The sequence below is a fragment of the Neltuma alba genome, unplaced genomic scaffold (assembly GCF_004799145.2).
Source record: "Neltuma alba isolate B1F8T4 unplaced genomic scaffold, ASM479914v2 tig00010419_pilon, whole genome shotgun sequence".
NCBI classification, from domain to species: Eukaryota; Viridiplantae; Streptophyta; class Magnoliopsida; order Fabales; family Fabaceae; genus Neltuma; species Neltuma alba.
In genome coordinates this window covers 67,598-93,973 of record NW_021635321.1, presented here as the reverse complement: position 1 = coordinate 93,973, position 26,376 = coordinate 67,598, and the positions used below count along the sequence as shown (strand labels likewise).

At 29.9% G+C, this 26,376-nt stretch overlaps 1 pseudogene; it reads right to left on the bottom strand.

Moving 5' to 3' along the window:
• Positions 1–14,502: 14,502 nt before the first annotated feature.
• LOC114756507 (probable sugar phosphate/phosphate translocator At5g25400) lies at positions 14,503–15,991 on the bottom strand (annotated as a pseudogene).
• Between the last annotated feature and the right edge of the window lie 10,385 nt (positions 15,992–26,376).

The following is a 26,376-nucleotide window of genomic DNA, read 5'->3' as shown; positions in this document are numbered from 1 at the left end:
GGCTCCACAAAGAGTTGATCAAACTCTTGCCACCTGACCGTATTTTATCTCAAATATAAAAGCAAAAATCAATACTTGTCAAAAAAATTCACATTCATAACTTTAAATCTCCTAAATAACTGAGCACAATTAGGTCTTTCAATAGAAAAAATTTCCAATCCTAAATTACTCCAAAAAATTTTAAAAATATATATTCTAAAGATATGTTATCTATCTAAATTTTAAATCAAGAATATAACAAGATATTAAATAATATCCTTGATATCCCTAAAATAACATCATATACATTAAATCTTTCTAATAATATACTAAATACAAAATGACTATTTTAAATAATAACATTACATAGAAAATAAAAATAAAATGAATTAATTGTAAGCCCTCTTATGCAAGATCTTTTATTTGTTTTCTTTCATATGTATTTCATACACAAGTGGGGAGGTAACTTGTAAATCACCAAGAGAATTGACCATGCACAATGCGTGCTGTTGAAAGTATTATAAGGGTTTATTCTATACATACAATGTAAAGACTAGGCTAAAGGTGTTTTGGCTCATTACCAAATTTAAAAAAAAAATTTATATATTTTCTTCTATTAAGGAGAATCAACCGAGTACCAGAGATAATTTTTTATATGATATTTTCTCATCAAAATATAATCTCAACTTCTTTGCTTATGTTCCATTAGCAAACGAGCACTTAAATTGTAGTATATTGAAAGATACCACAACACATTCAAATTTTGCACTTTAGCTATCTCATCATCATCACAGTACTAGTCCTTCTTCACTTTGTATCATAGAGTTTTATATCTTAGACACTCACTTGGACTTTCACACTCTTTTTTGCAAAATATTCACAGCCCATAACCATCTAAGACAAAATTTTCTTTACGTCATATACACAATTTGAAAGAATATTATTAGTTGCAAGTATATCAATCAACAATTGAAGCAACTCAATAAAACTTATATCTGTCCACCTATTATTTACCTTTAGTTGAACGATTTCAACACAACTATCAAGTGCACATACTTAGGACACCCAAAGCATAAAACTATCTCTGCAAGCTATCATTTACATGTAATCATGCAAATAACTCCGTCCCAACATCATGAATCATATTTTCCTTTCCACTGTTCAAGTCATGCACAACTTCCTCATCTTCAAACACAGAAGTTGTTCCTACTTTTTCATATCATATCTATTTTTATATCAAAGATTTATCCCCTTGCAAAGTAGATAATCCATTATATCATCAATACTTAGCCGATTATCATTTAAACACTTCACAAATTGACAAAATTACATTCCTTTCTTATTAGCAATTTTTTAAGAAAATGTAATGAACTACTCCACCCCATTCTCATATTCCTCACTTATTCTCAAAACACATATTCAATTATGATCCATTTTGTTAATACCGAAGGAAGTTTGAACAATTTAATACAAGACTAATTTTAGCAATTTAATCCAATTCACTTGAATCCCAACAAAAATAAAGCAATTCAGGACCAATTTTAGTAATTTAACCTAACACAATTTAATCCAACAACAGAAAATGAAAAAACATGTGAACTTTTCAACTTCACAATCCCAAATGCAATTTTCAAGCTTAGTTGAAAACTATGCCTCACTGATTTCTACCATATCACATAGCCATAAAGCCCCATTTGCAATAAAGTGGATTTTTTAAAAAAAATTTAAAAGAATTATCAATATCAATATATTCATAAAAAGTTACAGGAAATTACATTGTTTAGATGTTATGTTGACTATGGATAAAGGTTAGAAGTATATATGTCTTGTTTATTTAATCTAATCTATCAAATAGTGGGATGAATTGTTTAAGTGTCTTAGCTAGTATTTTCCACCCTATCAGATGGCCATAATGCCCCATTATAGAAAAATGGGTTTTTTTCTTTAGGATTTGTAAAAGAATTACCAAAGCCAAAGAATTCTTTTAGACATCACCATAAATTTAAAATAAATCCGCAAGAATTATATATTAGAAACATTAATAAAATTTCCTTTATTTAAAAATTATAATTTTTTCTGAAAATTAAATTTTATCGACTTTCATATCTTTATTTTTAAAGCACGTAGATTTTTTTATAAACTATCCCATTAAAAATGGCTATAAGAATTATTGAATGCATATGATATTGAAATTGAGCCATATTTGTTATAAAATGGATCCAAAATAAAACCACAAAAGTAGAATAGAGAAAGATGAAGACAAGAGAATGAGAGAACTTTTGTATTTCTTCACTTGCTCTACAACACAAATGAGATGCCCTATTTATAGGTATAGTCTTATACATAGGTTACAATTGTCCTTAAATGACAAATAGTGGATAATCAATCCCATGAATGTGAATGGAGATAAGTCACAAGAGTGAATGGATAGTGGAGGAGTAATAGATAGTAGAGAAATAATGGATAGTAGAGGTAGTGGAAGTTACTTGGAGAAAATGAAGAGTAAGGGGTAAATGGACATCCACATAATATTATAACACTCCCTCTTGGATGTCCATTATACAAATATGTGCCTCGTTAAAAAAATTCAACTAGAAAAAACCCTGTGGGACAAAAACCTAGCAGAAGAAAAAGAGTACACATTTATTGATATACTATTTGGTGCTACCTCATTAAAAACCTTGCTAGAAAAACTATAGACAAGGAAAAAGGAGTACAGCATGTATTTAACTCCCCCTCTTGATAACATCAATTGATATACCTAAGTCTGTGGCATCCAATATCATGAACAAGTTTTTCAAATATCATACAAGGAAGTGAGATGGTGAACAAATCTGCCAAATTTTCATTGGAACGAATTTGCTAGATATATATATTTCACTATCTTTTGAATGTAGATCAGAAAACAATCTAGAATTCTATTCCAATGTTTTTGGTGAAGAACTATGTCTTAGTAATAAATTAACAGCAAATGATATCTATATAAAACACTTTAAGACCTTTCTTGTATCAATTATTTGATACATAAAAATCTTCATTTTTCAAGTATTCAATTTGCAATCCGAGACAAAACTTTGTTTTTCCCAAGTCCTTCATTCCAAATTCTTTCTTTAAGCAATTCATAGCTTTTGTAAGCTCTTCAGGAGTTTCAATAATATGTATGTCATCAACATAAACAACAATTATAGCAAACTCATTTTCAGATCTTTTCATAAAAATACATATCCAAATTGGATCATTTTTATATCATTTCTTCAACCGATATTTACTTAGTTAGTTATACCACATACGCCCTGATTGCTTCTGACAACTTATTTAACTTAATCATTGTTCTCAAGAAATTGAATTGTATGCTTCTGGCAAGTGAAATTCTTCAAGGAATTTCATATATTTTGATTCAGAACTATAAAATGAATGATACATACTGAAATTATTTTAATCTTCATAATATTTCATATACTAAAGGATTTTTTATATATATGCTCTTGGCATATTGTGGATCCTTTAAGGATTATTATGTAAATTTCACTATTAATTATCTTCATCCATGGGTCATAATAATATCTAACAGGCACATTTCATAACTGTCACACTATTCAAATATGTAAAATTATATCCACCACAAAGTAATATGTCTCATCATAATCATTTGTGAAAATCTTTATTTTCACATAAACGACCATATATTCTATAGAAATTTTATATGTGTTGGGACTACAGGCCCATTTTCACATATCGAAATAATATTTTATCACGTCTTTTCCCTTTTCCTTTTCTTCTTGGCCAAATTTATATCTATTTTGTATGATAGATCTATGCGTAAAATCCTCTTTTTATCACGTAATATTCTTATGAAAATCATTGTCGACAACTTTACCTTTTTGGTTCCATTTTTTCTTTTGTGACATAACTTGTTGAGATCTCTTTCTTCTTTTTCAGGTACCTGAACCTCTTCTGGGGTTTTACAATTAGTTATGTCTTGACACTCTTTTAGAGTACATGCCTCTTCAATATAACTTCTAAGTTGTATGCTCCTCTTTATTCAATATATTTATATTGGAACCGATTAACCTCTCATGCTTCAGGCACATCTCATTTTTATTTATACTAATTGGAGCATTTTCATCTAGAATAAAGATTTAAAAATTTTCATTTAGGTCAGTAAAATATTTTGTAGCATTTCATGAATGCAATTATGATGAACTTCTGGTCCATACTGATATATATGAGGATCTGTATTTGATAGTAATAATACATTCCATGCATTCTCTTTTCCAGCTACTCTATCTCCCCCTCATGTTAGGAAAACTCTATCAAATAACAGTCTACTAATTATGCAATATAAGTCTCATAAATCCATTTACTTCCTTTAGGAACATTGTTTTGTTCCATTTAGAGGCAAACAAGAAGAAGGAGGTTCTTACCCAACATATGTTCTAACTTTCTTTTAATATCCATCTATATGCATTGTGATGGATTGGTAGGAATAAATATTGCACATTTCAATTTTTTTAGATGAAAAATATATGGCTCCTGACCAAAAGCCAATTTTATTGGGAGAATTTTGTTGCCTTGATGTCTATAAGTGCAGCAATATATTAAATCAAATATGGTAACACTAAAATGGAAAAAATTTGTTCTCATAAATATTGATCAAGCTATTCACGGAGGCATTAACAATGATTTTGCTAGATCAATTTGTTAAGCGGCTTCTCAACATTAAAAGCCTGATATATAAATTCACTAGCATCTTTAAAATCAAGTTTTGGAATCACATAGTCCGGAAATATTTATCTAGATAATCTTGCAAACTTCAGGTTGCAAGTTAATGTCAATCACACATCCTACCATTTTATGTAGATGCATCTTTCAAATATTGAATACTTATATGGCTTATGTGCTTCTAAATGGGCCCATATATATTTCCAGAAATATAGTGATCCATTCAAAAACAAAACATAACTAGTTATATTTTATAATCAATTTTCTTTAAGAACAAGCAGCACATATGAATTCTTAAAAATGTTAGCTATTCGGAAGAATCTTATGGTTCTTCAATGGATATCAATACACAATCTTCAATAATTTGTTGCATCATATAGTTTAAGATGATCAAACAAGTCATGCCAATAATAAATCTAATTATATCAGTAAACTTCTGGTTTACTGTACCATGTTTCATTACCAACAATAAATTTTTCAATATAATATATGATTGATGATATCCATTTATGAAATTGATATGAAAAATATATCCAATATCAACTCATACTTATATTCTAACAGTTTTCCCCTCAAGATTGAGTCATTCAAACATGATTTATTTATTCATATATTTCATAAACAGCTTCTAGCATATAATAGGTTAAAGCCAATAGCCTATCTTTTGCTTGGAAGCCCAAGTACTTCCTTGTTCATATATGGTTATGGACTTTAATCCAATTATACTATAACATTTACACTCTTTGGAGAACTAAAACTGTGATGTAGATCTATAAGTCATATTTTTCATTATCAATACTTTGCTGCTCATAAAGAAAAATCAGCATTAGTTCTTTTAGAACTATATTAATACTATTACATCTAGTTCTTCAAGAACTATATGATTTAACAGGAATATGAAAGACAACTCTATTTCAATATATCATTAACAGAGTAACAAATAATTATGAGTATCACATATTTAACTTACAATACACATAGAGAACACATAAAAATGATGAAGAACATTTAAAACGAACTTTCAAAAATAAAGTACAAATAAGACTTGACGTTCAAAACTTCTCAATATTGATCAAGGTACTATAGACATTTAAAATATTCAAAACTAATATTAAATTAGATCATATAAATAAGATATAAACAAAATATAACTAGTGACTTTTGGGTCTATTTGATCTATTTAGTTTTATATCACACACTTATCAATATCACAATATCAAATTCTTATAACAATTTGTTTCTCACAAATCACAATAAATTTAAAGACTGATAAAAATTAAACATTATACATATAGCCTTTAGGCATATACTTATATGTTTTCTATTTTTATATATACTTTGGGCATCTATCTTTCTTCACAACTTATTGTCTTCAGCATTAGAATTACCTTCGATATTTTCATAATATCACATGGCCTTTTTGATTTCACAATCATTTTTTTTTAACATTTGTTTTTCAATGAATTGATACATATTTGTCTATATGACTTTGGTCATATTATAATATTTGTTCATAATTTTATCATATTGATCATAGGGCTATTACGAATTCTTCTATTATGATTTAATAGTCAAGCCCCAAGATTATTGCCCTTTTAGTTATCAGTTCCACTGATACAATGTGATCATACTTTTTATCACTCTTATGGATATATTCCTTGCTTTTAATAGCACACCATCAATTTTCTCAAATATTAGTCTTCTGGACCATAACAAAATTTTCAAAACTATGAAGTTCTTTTGTATCGTTTAATGTTTTAAACCATCAGTCTTCAGGACTTTGATATAAATTATCACATTATGACAATCTTGCCATGCCATCTGTTACTACCACAAGATGGTCTTTTATCAAAGAATCATCGAAACGTGACGTGGCTTCTGGCCATCTAATCACAAAATCAAGAATACAATGGCTATTAGCCATTCATTTATATATTTAACATTTTACTTTCTAAAACAACAATTAACTAATATCGGAGATGATAATCATATATAATAATGTTATAGATGAACATAAACCTCATAGTAAATCAAAAAGTATAAGAATAGTATGATCATAAAAATATAAGAAAAGTAAGAAATAAAAATAAAAATTTTCATATCTCAATACAATAAATAAAATATTCGGCTACCAATGAATCAATAGGATTAATATACAAAACCATCATTTCCTCTAAATAAATTGGAGAAATCTTACCAAATTGTTCAGATTAAACTATCTTCATTCAATGAACAAAACCTCAACATGTATCAACTAGGAGCCATGAACTCTGATGGTAGAGTCTCGTGCTGATAACGTGTTATAAAATGGATCCAAAATGAAACCACAAAAATAGAATAGAGAAAGATGAAGACAAGAGAATGAGAGAACTTTTGTATTTCTTCACTTGCTCTACAACACAAATGACATGCCCTATTTATAGGCATAGTCTTATACATAGGTTACAATTGTCCTTAAATGACAAATAGTGGATAATCAATCCCATAAATGTGAATGGAGGTAAGTTACAAGAGTGAATGGATAGTGGAGGAGTAATGGATAGTAGAGGAGTAATAATAGTGGAGGTAGGAGAAGTTACTTGGAGAAGATGAAGAGGAAGGAGTAAATGCACATCCACATAATATTCATAACAAGATTCAAGTATTCTGTGGATTGTCTTTTTCTATTCTTTAAAATATTCTATTGATCTTATTAGACAAAGATAAGACCCCTTTAAGACGTAGACCCCATCTTCCACCAAATTTTGTTTCCTATAGTTTGTCATCTTCATTCCTATTCCACACCCACCAAAATTTTCAACTTCACAATCCCACACACTATCTCATTCTCTATCTCATTCTCTAGGCTTGAATTTTGTCTGAATCCCTTTGGATAACATCAAATTTCAAAAAGTAAAAATGTAAACTGGACAATATCTCTCACACTAACAAACACATCAAAATCAGTAAAGATTACTCAATTTAGTATATAAAAAGCTTCAGCACTTCGATTTCTTCCATATCTTCCTCTATTCCATTAAAAGTCTAACATGTGGGTCTTGCATATCTTAACTCGTATCCCATTTGCAAGCTTAATTAATTCAGTTCAATCAAAAGAAAAATAGAGCCCAGCAACAATAAAGCGACTGATCAACAACGTAAACAATTAATAGCAGCGAAGTTGGGGGGAAAAGCATGCATGGACAAGAAAAAAGAGGATGAGGCCGAGCAAGCATGGCTACTCACCGATGGCGAAGCTTGGCCTTTGCTCTCTGGCGACGGCGACAGATGGCGGCGCTCAGCTACTTGGAGACGGCGACGCTCAGCCTTCACGGAACTAGCTCCCTGGGATCCTGTCACCAAGCAAGATGAACGTGTGCGACGGTGTAGGGGAAGAGGCCGTCAACTTTAGAGTTACTTTTACCTTTAAAAAAAAAAATCACGTTTGCATTTGGGGGAAAAAGTTCAAACCACATGATAGGGTCAAATTAGGCGTGAACGTATCTTCTTTGCTCAAATTTAATCTTCTAGTTAATTGTGAGAATCCTATTTTTATTGCAATCCCATGGACTATAGGAAGAGCACCATCCCCATGCGTTATTGAACTCAGGAGCTATCATCAATATTATACCTAAATCAGTTTAATATAGGGGTTAAAATTCTTAGGCCTACCACTCTGACTTCCTAATCAGGCCATTAGTTGCCCACGTGGAATTTTAAAGAACATCTTAGTGAAGTGAAAGACCTAATATTTCTTGACGTCTATTATGTGTTATGCGCTATGGATGTACCACTTAGCCTAAAAAATGCAAAAACGGAATATTTAAAAATAGCAAGCTAGGGAGAAATTCTTCTCTCACACATATTCTTTAAAAGAATAGACTTTATATGTAAATATAATCTTAAAAGTAGGTGGTTTATATTATGCATATGATTATTAATTTTAAAGGAGATTCTTGTGTGTTTTAAAAAATCAAAAGGAGATAGGACATTATTGCGTTTTATGGGCCTAACATGTAATGCTAATTTGCTAAAAGTCACAAAACCCGGTTTATCCCATGTTAGACTCGTTATGGGCCTAACATGTATGGTAGGTTCCGGTTCAGTTAATGGGCTCAGCGCTATAGACAAGTAATTACCTCGAGATCCCGGTCCAACTTCAATTCGGGACTCAGCAGCCTGCTGAATTGGAGGTCAAGCCCAAGACTAGACAAAGAGGAAAAGGGAAATTAATTTTGTACTTACAGATTTCTCTTGTGATGGAATCACATCATATGAATCAATATGGGGCTCATGAAGGTCAAAAAAAAATATGGGGCTCCTGGCGGTCAAAAAATGGTTTGTTTTCAATTGGGCTTTTATGAACTTAAAATTGAGTAAAAATTAGATTGTATAATATGATTTATGTTTAAATTTATTTTTATAAATAAGTTAGTTTGTAATATAAATTTACATAATACTCTTTCCGGTTCAAAATATGAGTATCAAATAACTAATCATACGACTCAAAAAGTTAGTTAAAATTGGTTAAAGATAATAAATATGTAAAAAAAAATGTAACTTATTTTTCTAAAACTCCCTTATTTATAGAGAAAGTAGGTGGGGAAGAGAATAAATGAAAAAGGAAATGAGAGAGAGCAAGTGGAAAAAAAAGACAAAAGAGACATAAGTAATTAGAGGTAAAAATAAGAAGAAGAAAAAAGCATTATGATAGGACAAATTAAAATTGCAGCAGCCTCTTCAAAAATTTGATATGTATTTTTTTTTTTAGTGAAAAAAAAAAACTAGAGGAAGTATAAGTTTGGATATAAGTAGGATAGTACTTATGGTAAATTTTTTAAAGTTGTCACTTAACTTTTTTTTTTTAACTTCTTATCTCTCTACATTTCTTTTTTGGTTACCCACCCAGTTCATCAGAGTTTTACTCCAACTACATCTAGATCCGACCCGCGTCGTGCATCTGGCTGTGGTAGATGAGTCTCTCAATGGGGATTTCTGCATACGCTGAGGCTCGAACTCGAGATCTCACTTAAGTGGTACCAAGCCGCTTACTACTTGGATCAACCCCTGTTGATTATCTCTCTACATTTCAAAAGCCATGAGCATCATATTTTTGCTTATAACTAAGGGTTAAAGTTTAATTTTGACCCTGATCTTATTTTTCATATGTAATTTTGCCTCTGATATATTTAGTGGAGCAATTTTGATCCTGATTTATATTTTGTGCAATTTTGACTTTGAGGGATAAATTGCGTCCAAGGATTATGTGTAAAATTGCACCCAAAAAAATCATAGGTAGAATTATACCATTAAAAAATCAGGGATAAAATTATACCTAAAAAATAAAGTCATGATCAAATTGCACCTTATCCCTATAACTTATTGTCACATTTTACTCCCAAGTCAAATTGGCACACCGCCAAAACAAATACTGTAATGTCATCCATATGTTTACTCATTCTCATCGCACGACTTGCTGTCAAAACGTGGTCACAAACGAGCCCATAGGCTATAAAATCGCCCGCAAACTATGCTACTCATGTTTATATTAAAATAAAAAGATAATTAATTTAGAAGTCCTTATAATTTTATTCCATTTGGAACCACGTCCTTTTTTTTTATTGGGTCTTTTAAATTTGTTATATTAAATGCGTTAATCCTTACTGCTAAATAAAAAAGAACACTATTAAAACTTCTGTTAAAAAGTACCACAAGCGTCTTCTCCATTCGAAACAACTTCTTCTATCTCCTTCCCCAGTAACCTTTATTGTTTCTTTGCATTTTTCTACCATATTAAGCTGATATCCCTTGATAACATCCTTCTCACTCAAACTTAAACGTCCCTCCTCTTCGGCCATGTCGCCTCTTATCAATCAATTTTTATTTGTTCCAGATGATGAAAGCTAAGCTGATAATTTGCTTCAGTTTTCTCTGTAAGATAACTTTTACCAATAAACTACTCTATCATTCTTTAATACTTTTATCACGTTGGCCAGTTTTTGATCAGCAAAAGGTTGAACCCTAACAAGTCAAAATCTTGCGTCTTTACAATGTACCCAATCACATCCTAGCCTCCTACCAAATGTGTCAGAAATTTTGAGGATTCTGGAAGGCAGAATTGAACAAGGGTAGCCGAAGATGGAATCACCTCATCAAAAATGGCAAATTTAAAGTTGAAAGAGAAAGGTGACTTGGCCGACATTCTTTGTCATCAAGCAAGGAGAAGTCGTTGCTAGCTTTTGAGGTTATGTCAAGAAAGCTAAGCGGCGGATGGGAAGATAAGAGAGATAGAAAAGAGAAAAGAAGAAATAGAGAGATGAGGACATGGCAAAGGGAGACTATGCACACAAAGCGAGAGGAGAGAGGGGAAGGATGGGGGTTGTCATATTTGGTCACGGACAATTGCGGGGTATCAATATATATATGTGTATGTGTAGAGGTGGGATCTGCTTAATAAGGTAGGCAAATGCAGATAGAGGAGAAAAAAGGTTACCAGGGAATGAGATAGAAGGTATTGTTTTAGATGGAGAAGACGCTTCCGATATTTTTTAACGGAAGTTTTAATAGTGTTCTTTTTTATTTAACAACAGAGATAAACACATTTAACAGAATAAACTTGAAGATCCAACAAAAAGAAAAAGAACTTAAGGATTTGATTTAAAATTGAACAAAACTATAAGGACCTTCAAATTAATTATTTTTAAAAGAAAATCAAAACATTAAAAACGTTTATATCGAAAAGGTAAACGTAAAAGAAGACCAAAGTCTGTGGATTTTCAAAAGTCACAAGCATCTTATTTTCCTTTCCCCATATTTTTAGCAGTAACGCTCGGTATCTAGAGTCCTTCAAAAACCATTGACGATAGAAATGGAGAAAATTCTCGAGAGCCTAACTTGTTGAATATTGAAACCAAGAAAATTCATTTCCAGTACACATGAGTCTTATTAGAACCCAACTTTGGCTATGATAGGTTGTATCAGAGAAAGGCCGGGAAGTTTCGCACATCTAAAAATGGGAATCGCTGGATTATAATCGCTATGTTAAATACCACCAGTGAGTTTTTTTTTTTTTTAACAGATCTATCAATATTAAATATGAGTCCTAAATGGGGGAAATTGATAGATAATTGCTGAAATTAATTTAATTAGTTAGTTGTAAAAAATTGTATGCTTAAAATATTCATTTAATCTCTGCATTAAAAACTACTCGTTGATGAATTTTTTTTTAATAAGTGTAATTAATAGTGATAATTTAAAAAATAAATTATAAATTTAAAAAATAAAATAAATTGAAGTTTTACATTTACCAAAATAAATAACTCTTCGTGAACTCACAAATTAAGAAGGGAGGAGTATTACCAACTAATCTGCATTTGAGTTTGATCAAGCACCAAATAAGTGAAAGATTGCTCAGCCTGATTTTTTTCCCCATTCATATAACTCGAATTTGAAACCTTATTTGAAAAATTGAATTTCAAAATGACAAATAAGTAATTTTAACATGTTAATATTTTTATAAGAATAGTCAGTATTACTTATTTGTTATTTTGAAATTTAACATGTATTTTTTTTCGTTTTCCTTATTTAAAATATGGAGCACTCAAGCTATCATTGTGTACGCACCCTTACATAATTACGTTCTACTAAATAAATAAAATTTATTTATAATAATCTTCAGTGAAGTAGGGGGGGGGGGGACTTGATACAATAGTTTGCTTTGCGCATGAAAAAGATTATCAAACGAAGAAGCCACCAAAAATGCGATGATTAAAACCAATTCTTTCTTACACCTAAAACAAATGGTTTACCTGATGAAGCAAAGTAGGATGTCCCCTTTTTTTTTTTTTTACAGTATTTACTATTTATAATCACATGTATTAACGAACAGGATAGTAAATAAATAATAATTCTCAAAAGCCCTACTGGTAAATTGGTTGACACTCAAAGCAATCACCACAATTTTTGGTTATAAGAGAATAATTACCACTTTTATTTCAAAATTACTAGTCATCCCTTAAACCTACCGCAGTGATACAACAATAATAAATCTTATCCCAGTAAATAACGTCGGTTACTTTATTATACAACCTTATTATACTTTATCAATAGTCATATCTTTAAATAAATTATTAATTAAGAAAGGATAATGGTGCATTTAGCACCCTGATCTTATTTTCTAAATGCATTTAGCACCCTGATTTTTCTTATGATACATCCAGCACTCTAATTTTATTTTTTTATACATCCAACACCCCAATGTTATTTTTTAATTACATCTAACATCCTAAATTTTAGAGTGCTAGATGCACAAAAAATAAGATCAAGGATGTTGATAAGCCAAAAAAATTAGCTCCTGTACGCATCATAAAAAAAAAAAATCAGAATATTGGATACACGAGAAATAATATCAGAGTACTAAATGCACTTTTATCCATTAAAAAATCCACTTCAATAATTTTATTGAGCAGTCCTGTTTTTTCCTATTCTACCTCCCTTCACGCCTCAATGATATAATAAATAATTTTATCTTCACCCCAATTCTATATGCTTGCGTACTAAATAAGTATTTTAAATATTAAGGTCTTTTAATAACATAAAGGTAACTCTTCAATATCATTTTTCCTATCACATTTTACACGTTAATATTTCTTTTTGGCGACGCAGAAAGTCTCAAAAAATGAGGCATAACATTCATGACTGGCTAAAAGTTTTATTTTATATCGATTCTGATTGATTCAATTCTAGAGTGTAAAGTTCCAAATGTGCAAGCCAATGAAGCCTATCTAATAGGTATCATCTTTGGCTATCAGCAAACAACAACAAAATCTTATTCCATTAGCAGGACATAATTGAATTAACTAAATCTTTTAATAAATTGTTAATCGAAAAATCTTGTTTAATTGAAAGTTATCTTTCGGTGTTAGCCATTAGTAAATAATCAACATCAATGTCTATAATAAAATATATAATTTAACTTACATTATTCACCCCCACCCCAAAAAATAAAAAAGAAGAAAGAACACACAGTCCAATTAGTGCACACAAAAGAAAAATGATGAATAGCCAAATTATCATATCAATGACAGACCACCAAATTCCTATATGAGTCAGGCCATTAATATAAAACGTGATAGAACACGCAAACCACTATGCTCCCAACCCGAAAGAATCTAGGCAGTGACAGATACATGAAAATGAAAACGAAACTGTCACCCAACTGCAACTTATATATAAATATATATTAAAAAAAAACGCATATTCAATTTACAATCAAGGGAGCTGAGAATGCAATAGCACGCCATGTATTAAATCAAAGCTCCAATCATGCATCCCAAAACCTGGAATCTGAACAAAATGATATTTGAAACTCAACTTCCACAGCCTAACTAATCATTATTTGCCACACATCAATTCAAGATCATTTGTTAATTAACTTATGGCTGACATGATCACCATCCACAAGAGATAAGATAACAGTATGTTGAACCTATATTGAAAAGACAACAAACACTACCAACAAAACTTTTTCAAAATTTGTCTTTAAGAAAAATCCCGATAGAATACACAGCTTAATGATTTCACATACAATCAATTTCTTCCACATTAGGAAGCAATATAGTATACTTTGGGGAGGGAGAGTTTAAAAGTATGGTTCTTAAACTTCTTTTCAACTTAACCTTTACACAAACTTCTTTCCTTCCGAAGGCAAAAAAAGACAACCAACAATGGCCAGTCTTGGCATCATATTGACAGAGGCAATCGTAAAATATGCAGCGAAAGTGATAAGCATGAACAACAAATATAACAGAGACACATCAACCATTAACTTGCCAATAAACCATAAGCTTTACTTCAAAGAAAAGGGTCCAGAACATCCATAATGGTTAACTCATTAAGAAAGATGTTCAATTCTCAGCCCACAGTCGCTGAAATGGACAATGAAAGGCAAGAAAAATTGAAAGAGAAGAAGTAACATAAATACCTAATACCAATACACCAATATTAATCGACAAATATTAAATCTCTGATCTTTGTATCCAAAAATGAGATTAGCAGCCAAATCAATTCTGGTTCTCGTGCTTCCCTCCCGTTGTTTCTCCTTCTTTCTCTTGTAACAATCTTCCAGCTTCCTCATCAGCTTGCTGGGTTTTCCTCTGAGCCTCCGAAGCCTTAAGAGCCTGCAATTTGCAATGGTTGTAATATGCAACGCCTAGGAAAGCAAGCCCGTATCCAATTAAGTTGATGGGTGTCACTGTGTCCTTTATCACAGACCATGAGAAAGCGATCAACAACCAATCCTTCACCACTCCAGCAACGTTCATGGTCAGAGCCGATGTCTTCCCAACAAGCAAAAACACAGCAAGATTCAAAGCAAAAGCACAGAATGAATTGGTCCCAAAAATGACAAAGTCAAAATGGAAACTAGAGGTTTCTTTCAAAGCTGGGTACTCCATGATCATCCAGGGGATAGACAAGAAAGCCAAACAACAAGGAGCAATATAGTAGAGTGAGGTGATGGGGTTAAGAGAAATCCCTTTGGAATTCAACAAAATCTGGATCAGAACTAACCGAGTGGCCTCGAATGAAACTGCCATAAGCTGAAGAGTCACACCCCAGGCATCGAATTTCGCTTCGCCATAAGCGGCGATCGCAACACCGACAGAAATGGACACCATATTAGCCATGGTTTCGCTCTTAAAACCCTCCTTTTTAAACAAAACCCCAATCGAATAAACAGCAACAGGCATAAGGGCTTTGAGCATTTGAATGAAGGAAACAGAGAGATAAATATAGGCAGAATTAGAAAACCAGAGAGAAAGAGAGTACAGAGCACCAATAGGCACAACAGATTTGATGTAAAGCTCCGACGACATTGAACAGGCTCGACGAGCTTGAAGACGCGAACGAGGAGGTAGGCAAGGGAGGAGCAGAAAGCCATGTGGATCATGGTGAGAGAAATGGGATAGGGCCAATTGTACATCTTGCGGTCGAGGATGTACTTGTTGTAGACGATGACGGTGAAGCTGAGGAAGATCCATATGGCGACATAGGCGTAGGAAAGGATAACTTTCTTCACAACGCCTTCGGACACAGACATGATTATTTGTTGATTTGAATCCGAAGCTTAAGAACCCTAATCCCTAAGATGAGAAATCTGAGGGATCTGAATAGAAAGAAGGAGGAGGAGAGAGGGATCTGGGTTTGAATGAAGGAATGTATCAGATTCAGAAATTGAAGTTCAAAGGTTTTGGCTTCAGCCACATCACAAGGAAGACGCACACCCAACAATGGAGAGTTGTCTCAGTTTTGAGACTTTTCGAGCTTACAAGCAAAATTGAGAAACCTGGGCTATTTATGCTTGATGGGCTCCACTACGAATCCAAGATAAAATAAATAAATATATAAATAAATTATTTAGTATATAAAAATAATTCAAATAGTAATTATAAAAACAAAAAAATGTATATGTTTATTTTGAAAAATAATAATTCAATTACAAAAAAATAACTATATATGCTCTTTTTGAATGGTAATCATTTGTTGTCTAAATTTAGAAATAAATCCAGATTTCGCCACTATCAAGTTAATTAAACATTTAAACTTATTGAAGAAATAATGAATTCCTTCCATTTCATTTGAAACACATTCCTTGTTTACAGAAAATGAAATGATTCTTAGTTTATCATTTAACTTGATGATCGATTTGTGGATATTTTAGTATAATGATTTTAAATGACTTAATGTCATATAAGAGTGCTCTTTTGGCAACAAATCATTTAATATCTCAAAAAAAAAATATTTCAAAAAAAATAACCATGAGTTAAAAAGAATCACGAACTAATTCTCTAAGCTAATATTAATTTATTCTCTATGTAATAATAAAACATTATTGAATAACCTAATTTTAAAAAAATTACATACTGCCTCTAGCCTTAATATAAGAGATAGTTTAATATTTAATTTGATCTTAAATATAAAACTCCAATTCACTTGTTAAAAAAATAAAAGGAGGGAGCTTTCGACCTTCATATTTTGTGTTAAAAAAGAGAAAAAAAGATTAGGTAAAGTTTTGTTGTTGAATTTCCTTTGTTGGTTCTTTAAACATATGTGTACGGGAAAAAAAAAAGATAAATAAAAAACACATAATTATTATTATTTTAGGAATGGAAAAAAGGGGCCTTCTTTTAATTTAATCTTCATAAAAGTGATAAAGAATTTTAAGTAAGTATTCAGTGGGTGTGTTGAAATTTCTTGACCTTCCATAATGTCATTTTTTACTTCATTGTTGAAATTGAAGTGTCATTGGAGCACTAAATTAAAATGGGAAAATTAAACAATCAATGGGGAACCGCCTTTTTAGTGATTAATTTAACCTTTAAAAGCTTTCCGCCAAAAATAGAAAGCTACGGGAAAAAGTTGATTACTTTAAATCACAATATAAAGTTGCAGCTCTCTAGAAAGTGAGAATTCTGATGGGATGCTAAGTTTTCTACAATTTCTTTGTGATATATAAGCTGATTAAAAAAAAGTTATATAGATAAGTTTGGTAATAAATCTTATCATATCGAATGCATACATTAGTTATACTAATTTTTTAAAAAAAAAAAGGACTTGATTTTTGAAGTAAAAAGGGTGAGAATTTGGATGTTATAAATAAAAGACAATAACATTGAACAATTGCCCTCGATAATTAATAATTATATGAAAAAATGCAGAGTTGAGGGGCTACAGTACGGATACTAAAGTATTTAGAATATAAAATTTATAAAAATAATATTATTTATAAATATTAAATAACACGATCTATCTCAATTTCGTATTGAACTAAATGATGCTAAACAATAGATGGTGTATTTAAAAAAATTAGAAAAAATAATTTATAAAGGTCGATATGATAATAGAGAAAAATTCTTACTAGTAGTATTATTTCTTAAGACATGGTCTGACTATTTCACGTGCAATTTTTTTTTTTTTTTTGGGTTGAGGTCGTTGAGAAAGTGACAGGTTCATTCATTCACTCATTTATTTATTTTTAATTTTAAGAGACGCAAATAAACTAACTAATTTTGTACCTATGCATGAAAAATGAAGTGTAACTTTGCATTTTAAGGAAAAAAGCAGTTGGTTACATAGCATTAAATATAGTTCCCTTCCTGGAATAAAGGAAAAGCCTACAAGAGTTCGCGACGAAAGGGATGAGCTAACCCCAAAAATGTGGCAGTTTTTATGCACAGGCCAACAAAAAGAGAGCCTTATATTATGCAATTATGCTGCATCTGGTTCTATCTATAAATTATTGTTTTTAAAATATAATATACTATTATATTGGTTCTTAATATAAAAACTAGTTATGAGTTAGATTTAATTATAAATATAATATTTCAATTCACTTTATCTCTCATCATATTTATCATTTTTTAAAATTAATTTATCTAAATTTTTTTGAGTAAATAGTTTACCTAACTTATAAAATGATCTATAATATAATGTTTTTCATGTGTATTTTTAGGAGATTATGTCACATTTGTTATAGTTAAATAATTGACTTAACTTTTATAATTTATCAAAATTAATTAAATAGCTTTTATATTAAAATTAGATAAAGTATTTACTAAAAGACATTAATAGCCTCTTTCTCTTATTACATTTCCTCACGCATTCTCTTCCATTCTTTTTCTTCTTTTATTATTATAAGGACATATTTGAAAACAAAAGTATATTTCTAACATATTTATTATTTTTAACTAGTTTTAACTAATTATTTATTATTTATGAATTATTTATTTAAAACTTATAACAAAAATTAGAAGAGGTGCTTGTTTTGGAAGTTTTAACTTTGAATTCCCCATTTTATGCCGAGCAAGCAAGTTCCACATGGACAATGAATGCTGGTGGAATTAACTAATTGAGGCGGAATTGATGTTGATGCCCTTGCTCACATGGCATTGTTCAACTTTAAGTGGTTAAAGTTCCTCCGTTTTCATCCCGCTCCTGCGCAAGCAATGCCTCTTTTTAGTTTATGCATTTATTATCACACTATCCTAAAGACATTTTTCTTCATTTTTTTTTTTTGACAATTCTCTTTATTTTAATGTTATTTATCATCCTTAATGTAAGAGTTAGTTAAATATTAGACTTAGACTTAAATATACTATCCTAATTCACTTTGATTTTCATCTATTTCCAAAATATTTATGTTGATTTTAATAAATTCTCACTCAGGGACAATTTTGATTATTTAATACACATAATTGAAGAAAATAATTTAGTAAAACTAATACACATTTTTACCAAATACCCTCTCTAGTTCTTATCATAAGGTATTCTCAACTAATTCTCTCTTCTCACTTACCAAGAAATGATAGTCAAGACATTAAATCTGTCTCAAATTGATAATTTTTTTAAGTTTAACACCAACTTAAATGATGTAGATAGATAGACATGGAGTTTGATGAGGTTTTTAGCCGTGAACCTTAATTGTACAATTGGAAAGTAGCAATTAATAAGCTGGTTAGTAACTTATATTTAGAATAAAAAATTTCTTCTAGATGAGACGCTATTATATAAGGACCAGGGAGAGTAACCACTTAATTAATTTTTTAATATTTTTAAATTAGTCACCTGACTCTTATATCAAATATTGTGATAATAATTTCTTATTCTCTCCCTTATGCTCTCTCCTTTATACTCTCTCCCCTCTATAAATAAAAATATTTTTTTTGAAAAAAAGTTACAGTTTCTACATGTTGTCACTAATCAATTTTTTGATCAATATAATTTGATTAATTATTTTTTATAAAAAGAAATGAAGGTTTCGTTTATCTTTTTTCTCCCTTATTGTAGGTATGAACTTCCAAAAAGTTAAAGAAGGGTAAGAAGGGGGAAGAAAAAGTTCACTAATGCTCTTTAGGGGCCTATGTCCAAGACAAGAACAGTAAATTGTGGTGGGTTAAGTTAAAATTATGGATTATCTCTCATTAGTTGTATGAATATATACGTGTGGGCGTAGGACAACATATATATTATTTTTTCTAGGAAAAAATATATATAATTATTATTCTTTATCTACATTTCTATGTACTAATATAGAGACTCTTAACAAACTGCATTATTAACAATCCATGAGTAATATTTTCTAAACTGCACTCCGCGCATTGCTTACGCTAGTTATATAACTTTGTTTGTACTAATTTTCAAAGTATATTCTTGAGATATTTTTTAATCTTAACGTAACATGCTGTTATTTTGGTATTAAATACTCTTCTTCCAGTTCTAAATATAAAAAAATGAGTCTTATATTTAAGATAAGATAAGTATAAGTTTTCGACTCATTTTATTTTTGAATTTATAATTTTTTCTTAACAATCTCTTTATTGATTATATATGCTAAAACAATTTTATTAAAAAAATAGTTTTCAATACAAATAATTAAAAATGATACTTTCGACAAATTAAAACACTTTTTTTACAAGTAATAAACTTAACTAATTTTTTTTTAACATATACAGATCACTTATGAGTTAAAGTACAATTTTACGGCAAGAGTTGTGGGTATCTATTTTTTTTTTCTTTTATCAATATCATGCCGAAAGTTTTAAAAGAGAACAATTACACTTCTAACCATTAAAAATATTAATGGTTGATCTTTATTATTTAACATTTAATATTAGACTTTTAATAATTAGGGTACCTTTGTTCCTTTTTCAATACTTCTGGTGATATTTTTTTTTTGTTGTCTAAAGTTTCCTCACACCCTAATGATAAGAGACCAATCAGGTATTATAGTAGGGACCCTCCTAATAATATTTTTTTTCACACAGACCACCCAAAAATGGTGATATTAATTTTTTTAAAAATTCGAATTCCTGCAACTTTTTTCCTCCCCAAACTTCGATCTTAGCACATCAAATGTCTAACGTCTCGGATCCGAGGAAATAGTATTTTCATTAATTAATTTTTTTTGCCAAAAATTAATTAATTAATTCTAATGTGCGTGCCAACTTGATGGGCACATTCATGACTTCTTGTATTCCACCAAACCTGTGATGTACTTGTTTTAATTATAAATGTAGTAGGCGTGCTCTTCTTATGGCTCAAATTCAACGCTTAATTAATCATTCCATATACTAGTATTTTTGTTTAATTATATTTTTTTAATTCATTATATTAAATGATTATGATTTATGGTGGGCAAAATGATGATGAATTGGATATGTGCCTAATTGGGAGAAAAAGTTTGATAAATGAGTTTCATTAGAATAGTATGTGTCAATTTTTTTTTTGTAAATCATAAAATAAATTCTCTACATAGAAAAGAACTTGATCAATTAAAAGAGTTAAATGACATTTTTTGGTGAAAAAAAAGCTAAATAACGTAGTTATTTATTTTCAATCCAATAATTATATAATTTTTATTTAAAAAATGAGTGAAGTAGTCGGAAGTTAAATAAATCAATAAATATGTAATTTTTATTTCGTGGCTGAAGGTCAAGCATTCAAGGACTCAACAATTTATGGGAAAAAAGTTTCAAAAAATCAAGGGTAACGGTAGATAACATCTGTAATAATTAGAGTAGTAAACCAGTACTTTTGATGAGATTTGATTACTGACCCAGGCTAAAAAAAATTTCATTTGGTGGTTAAAAAGACTTCTTGAAAAACTAATAGCAACGGCAAAAAAAAAAAAAAAGTTCCTGCTCTCAAGCTCCTTGATACTAACATTACATTTAGATTTGAAGGTTCATCGTTGGTTCATTCTATGATATGAGAAATAAAATAGCCACTTAGCTTTAATATGTCACTAGGGATTATGGGTTCAAAGCTAACATATGACTTCATCATCAACAAAGAAGGACTTTGTTAGTTTTTTAACCTTTTAGGAACTAGATGCAGACTTCATACAGCTAGCCATTTTATAAGTTACAATATTATTTTCTTATTTTATATTATATTTATATATATCCTAACTTTTTTCTCAGTTGAACAACAAACATTTTAGCTATGTTTGCACTGAAAAAGAAAATGAGAGCACACATGGCTTCATGTGTCCTCAAAAAATGCAAGAAACACCGAACAATCCGGAGGCGAGATCAGTGTGCATGATGACCACAATAACCCAGATAAGGAAGAGAGTAAATTTTGCACCTCACCTTGGAATGTAAATATATTGTTGTATTTGAGACACACAAAGATTTTTTATATATAGAATTATAATTAACATAATTTATATTTTGTAGTTATCATTGGACTTTTCTTTTGTTTGCATCCTATGATTAACAATGTCTACTGATTCGATTCCTTTCGTGGAACGCCACAAGACAAAATCAAAGATGTCAATGTGACATAAGTTTATGTTTATAAATTTATTAGGTATAAATTTTACAAAAACATGCTATAATATTTTTCCCCTAATTATTGATAGGGCTTTTCAATAGTTCAATATAGTGACTAAGAAGAAAAAAACCACTACCAACATGAATTCTCCCAAACAAGATTTCTGAGCTAACTTTTATATTTATACCTTTTTTAGATAATAAAGTTAAATATTTTATAATGCATTCAATTCTCTTTTTTATTTTGTTAGTATTATTGTCAACCTGAGAGTATTGAATATGAATATTATGTGATCTGCCATATAAATGACGTCACTAATATAGGAGTTACTGAAAAATTAAATGAGGTAAATAAAAGTCACATTGTGATTCTTCAATTTTTTTTTTCATTTTTAATCTAGTTGACTAATGATTTTGTTCATTTTAATGAACTCGACGAAATTAACTTAATAAGAAATGTTTTGTCAAGAACATTACTTGGCAATATGGGTTAATAAACATTATTGAAATTCAAAATTTTGGTGCTAATAGTTGAATATAAGTTTTTGGGTTAAGGTGCAATTTTAACAACAAAGTTTACCCTAAGGAGCACTGGGCACCATAAAGTTTATTTGGGTGCAAAAATATACATCAAGTTGTCAAAAGGGAGCATTTGACACCATGCCGTTAACGTCTGTCAGTTTACCGTTAGAGGGGCCCAGAAAGTCAGTTTTAAGGTGCATTTTTAACAATAAAGTTTGCATCAAAGGACATTAGGCACCATGAAATTTAATAACAAAGTTTGCATCAAGGGACATTAGGCACCATGAAATTTACTTGGGTGTAAAAATATACATGAACTTTGTAAAAGGAAAAAAATACAAAATTCTTCAACTTCCATAAACATCCATTAATTTTATTCTTTTCGGTCTCACCAAATGCTATATTTTCTCTCTATAAATTTCCACTTCCAAGCCGATCCATCTTTCTCTCATCATAGTCAACACGCACACTCTCTCTGTCATGTCATTTTCTGAGCCTCCAAGCCTTTTATATGTATTTAAGCAAAACACATCTTTCCCTTCTAGGATATGAGGTTTATTACTTGCACTCGAGTACTATCTCCAGCTCTTAATATAGGATGCAATGGACTAATTTGAGGAGATTAAAAATAAATAAATAAATTGCTTTAAATATTATATTATTTATTTATTTGACGCAATAGTATATAGTACATGATCTCTTTAAAATATTTATATGCATCATTAAATTATATATTAGTTTACAAGCCAAGAAAATTAATTTGGAGAAAAAACAATAAATATAATATTTTAAAGTAATTTATTTATTTATTTTTAATCTCCTCAAATTAGTCAATTGCATCCTATATTAAGGACTGAAGGTAGTACTTGGATGCAAGCAATAAACCTCATATCCTAGAAGGGAAATATGTGTTTTGCTTAAATACATATAAAAGGCTTGGAGGCTCAGAAAACGACATGACAGAGAGAGTGTGCATGTTGACTATGATAAAAGAAAGATGGATCGGCTTGGAAGTGGAAATTTATAGAGAGAAAATATAGCATTTGGTGAGACCGAAAAGAATAAAATTAATGGATGTTTATGGAAGTTGAAGAATTTTGTTATTTTTTTCCTTTTACAAAGTTTATATATATTTTTACACCCAAGTAAATTTCATGGTGCCTAATGCCTCTTGATGCAAACTTTGTTGTTAAAAATGCACCTTAAAACTGACTTTCTGGGCCCCTCTAACGGTAAACTGACGGGCGTTAACGGCATGGTGCCAGATACTCCCTTTTGACAACTTCATGTATATTTTTGCATCCAAATAAACTTTATGGTGCCCAGTGCCTCTTAGGGTAAACTTTGTTGTTAAAATTGCACCTTAACCCTAAGTTTTTTTTAGTTCATTGTTTATTTAGATTAGTAGAACTATGGATTGGTTAAATTGTTAATTATTAGATTTAGTTAAATTGGGATTGAAAAGTTGAGTTATCTTGATATTATATTTGAGTTTTAGCATTAAATTCATTGAATTTTTGTTTCTTAAAAATTGTATTTTAGTTTTGAATTGGTTTTGCGTTATTTTGGTATGTTTTGTTTGCTGAAATTAGTATGTTTTGATTTAATATCGCACGGAGATTGTATGTAAATTAAAATAAATTTATATAAAAAAATTAAACTTTTTATGATGGTTGAGTAAATAACTACCGCAGAAAGTGAGTGGACTTTTCATTATGGTTATTTTCTGAAAACTGCCACGAAAAGTAAAGTTGTCTTAGGCTCTGTTTGGGTGCTCCAAAACCATGGTTTCAGAAGCACTTTTCCGCAAAACGAGGTAACCTCCTCCACATATTTACTTCGTAATCCGTAAAAGCACTTCTGAAACCATGGTTTGGTTTTTATCCAAACACTCCCTTAGACTGTTTCCATCGTATGGTTTGCAAATTACAACCTATCAATAATAAATTTCATCATAAATTTTATTATACATACAAGTTAATACTGTCAAGACATAGCTTTGCATTTAAGAGAGGTGAATATGTAATTTAAAATTAAAATTGAAACTCTTTTAGATAAAGGATTTTGACTTTGAACTCGAAGTCGAAGTCAAAGAACGGAAAAATAAATGCTACTAGCCCTTTGAATAATTTAAGCAAAATCTAAATATACTCCTCTAGTCTTATTTATAAGATGGAGAGAGAAAGTTTTTTTTCCATTTATAAGTCATTTCATTAAATTTTTATTATAAATATATTATATTGTTTTTTTATTTATTATAACGTAGATAGTTATTTTTTTAATGTATATATTAAACAGGGATAAAGTTGAAAAGTTGCTATATTTTAATGAATAATTAATATAGTTTCAGGTTTTTCTTGATTTGTATGAAACATATTGAAAGTGCCTTATAAATAGAACTATATGAGTATATTGCTTGAAAATGAAGTTGAGAGACGAGTGAAATCAATTCAAAGCTCATGATAGATAGAAAATCAGGCACAGTTAATTTATTCCATTTCAGTTTTAAATCAATCATTCACCGGATTCAAGCCTTAAGGTGAATTTTTTTTTAAAAAAAGCATATCTCCAATATTTTATGAGAAATAAGGAAGTTCATCTTATTTAATTTGGGTAGAACTTACGTAAAGTTTGTACTCACGCTAAGTGCTTGTTTGGAACTCCCAAAACAAAAATCCTATCATATATTTATCCAGTCTAAATTATGATCAGAAATTTGTTTTTAAAACTCTAAGTGTCATTTTAAATAAGCCCTAAGTTACTCCCTCCTTCCAAAAATTTAAGTCATATTATATTTTATTACGAGTACTCAAAACGTAAGTAATTCTCTAGAATGTAATGAGCATTAAGTGTTTTTTTCAAGTTTATTCCGTTTATAAGAAATATTAAGAGAGATACTATTAATATGATATTCCAATTTAATAAAGATAATTTTGAAAAGCTCAAGATATCTAAGTGTCTAACTGATAGCCTTAACAAACTGGTGATTTGTATAAAGTAATTAAAAGTTATTTACATTTTGGAAGGGAGATGGTGTACTTTTTCTTTTTAGAAATGTTTGATTCTAGGGTTCAAAGATTTCCATGACTTGTGACAATTTTCAACACGAGTTTCAAATGCATATTTAGGAGGTGTTTGGATTGGTATAAAAAGTGCTTTTCAAAAATAGTTTTTTGTAAATCGAGACAAATTCTTCTACATATGTACTCCGTACACCGTAAAAATACTTTTAAAATCATAGTTTTGTTTCTACCTAAATATCTTTTTAGTTATGAAGAAAAGTTGTACCTCTAATAAAAAGTTTAACTTTTTAGTGAAACAAACAAACAAAAGTAAATGAAAAAAGGGTGAACTCTTGTACATTGTGGAAAATTGTTCGATTCCTTAACCTTTTGATACTAACTAAACTCTTAATAAAAATGTGTTTTGCAAGATAATCATATTTTAATACAGAGCCAATGAACAGAACCAAGCTTTGAACATTCTTGATTTTAGATATTTTATTTTTTGCTTCACTTGTAAAAAGGTTTTTGAGAGCTTTTTTTGATCTTGAATCTAGCATGTTTTCAAAGTCAAATCTGAACTTCTTGATGGTACTAACGGGCCCTTCTTTAGTTATTTCACTTGTTTAAATAGATAGACATTAAATTTAAATTTTATATACAACATAAAAATTCTAACATGCATCATTATTTACGAGATTTAAAAATAATGCAGTTAATTTCTTTAAATTTGTGCAATTCACAAAATTTACTTTAATTATTTATCATTTCAACAGCTGGAATGCTGGATCACTCAACATGTAGCTTGCGACATTTAAAAAGTGAAATCTCAAAAAGGA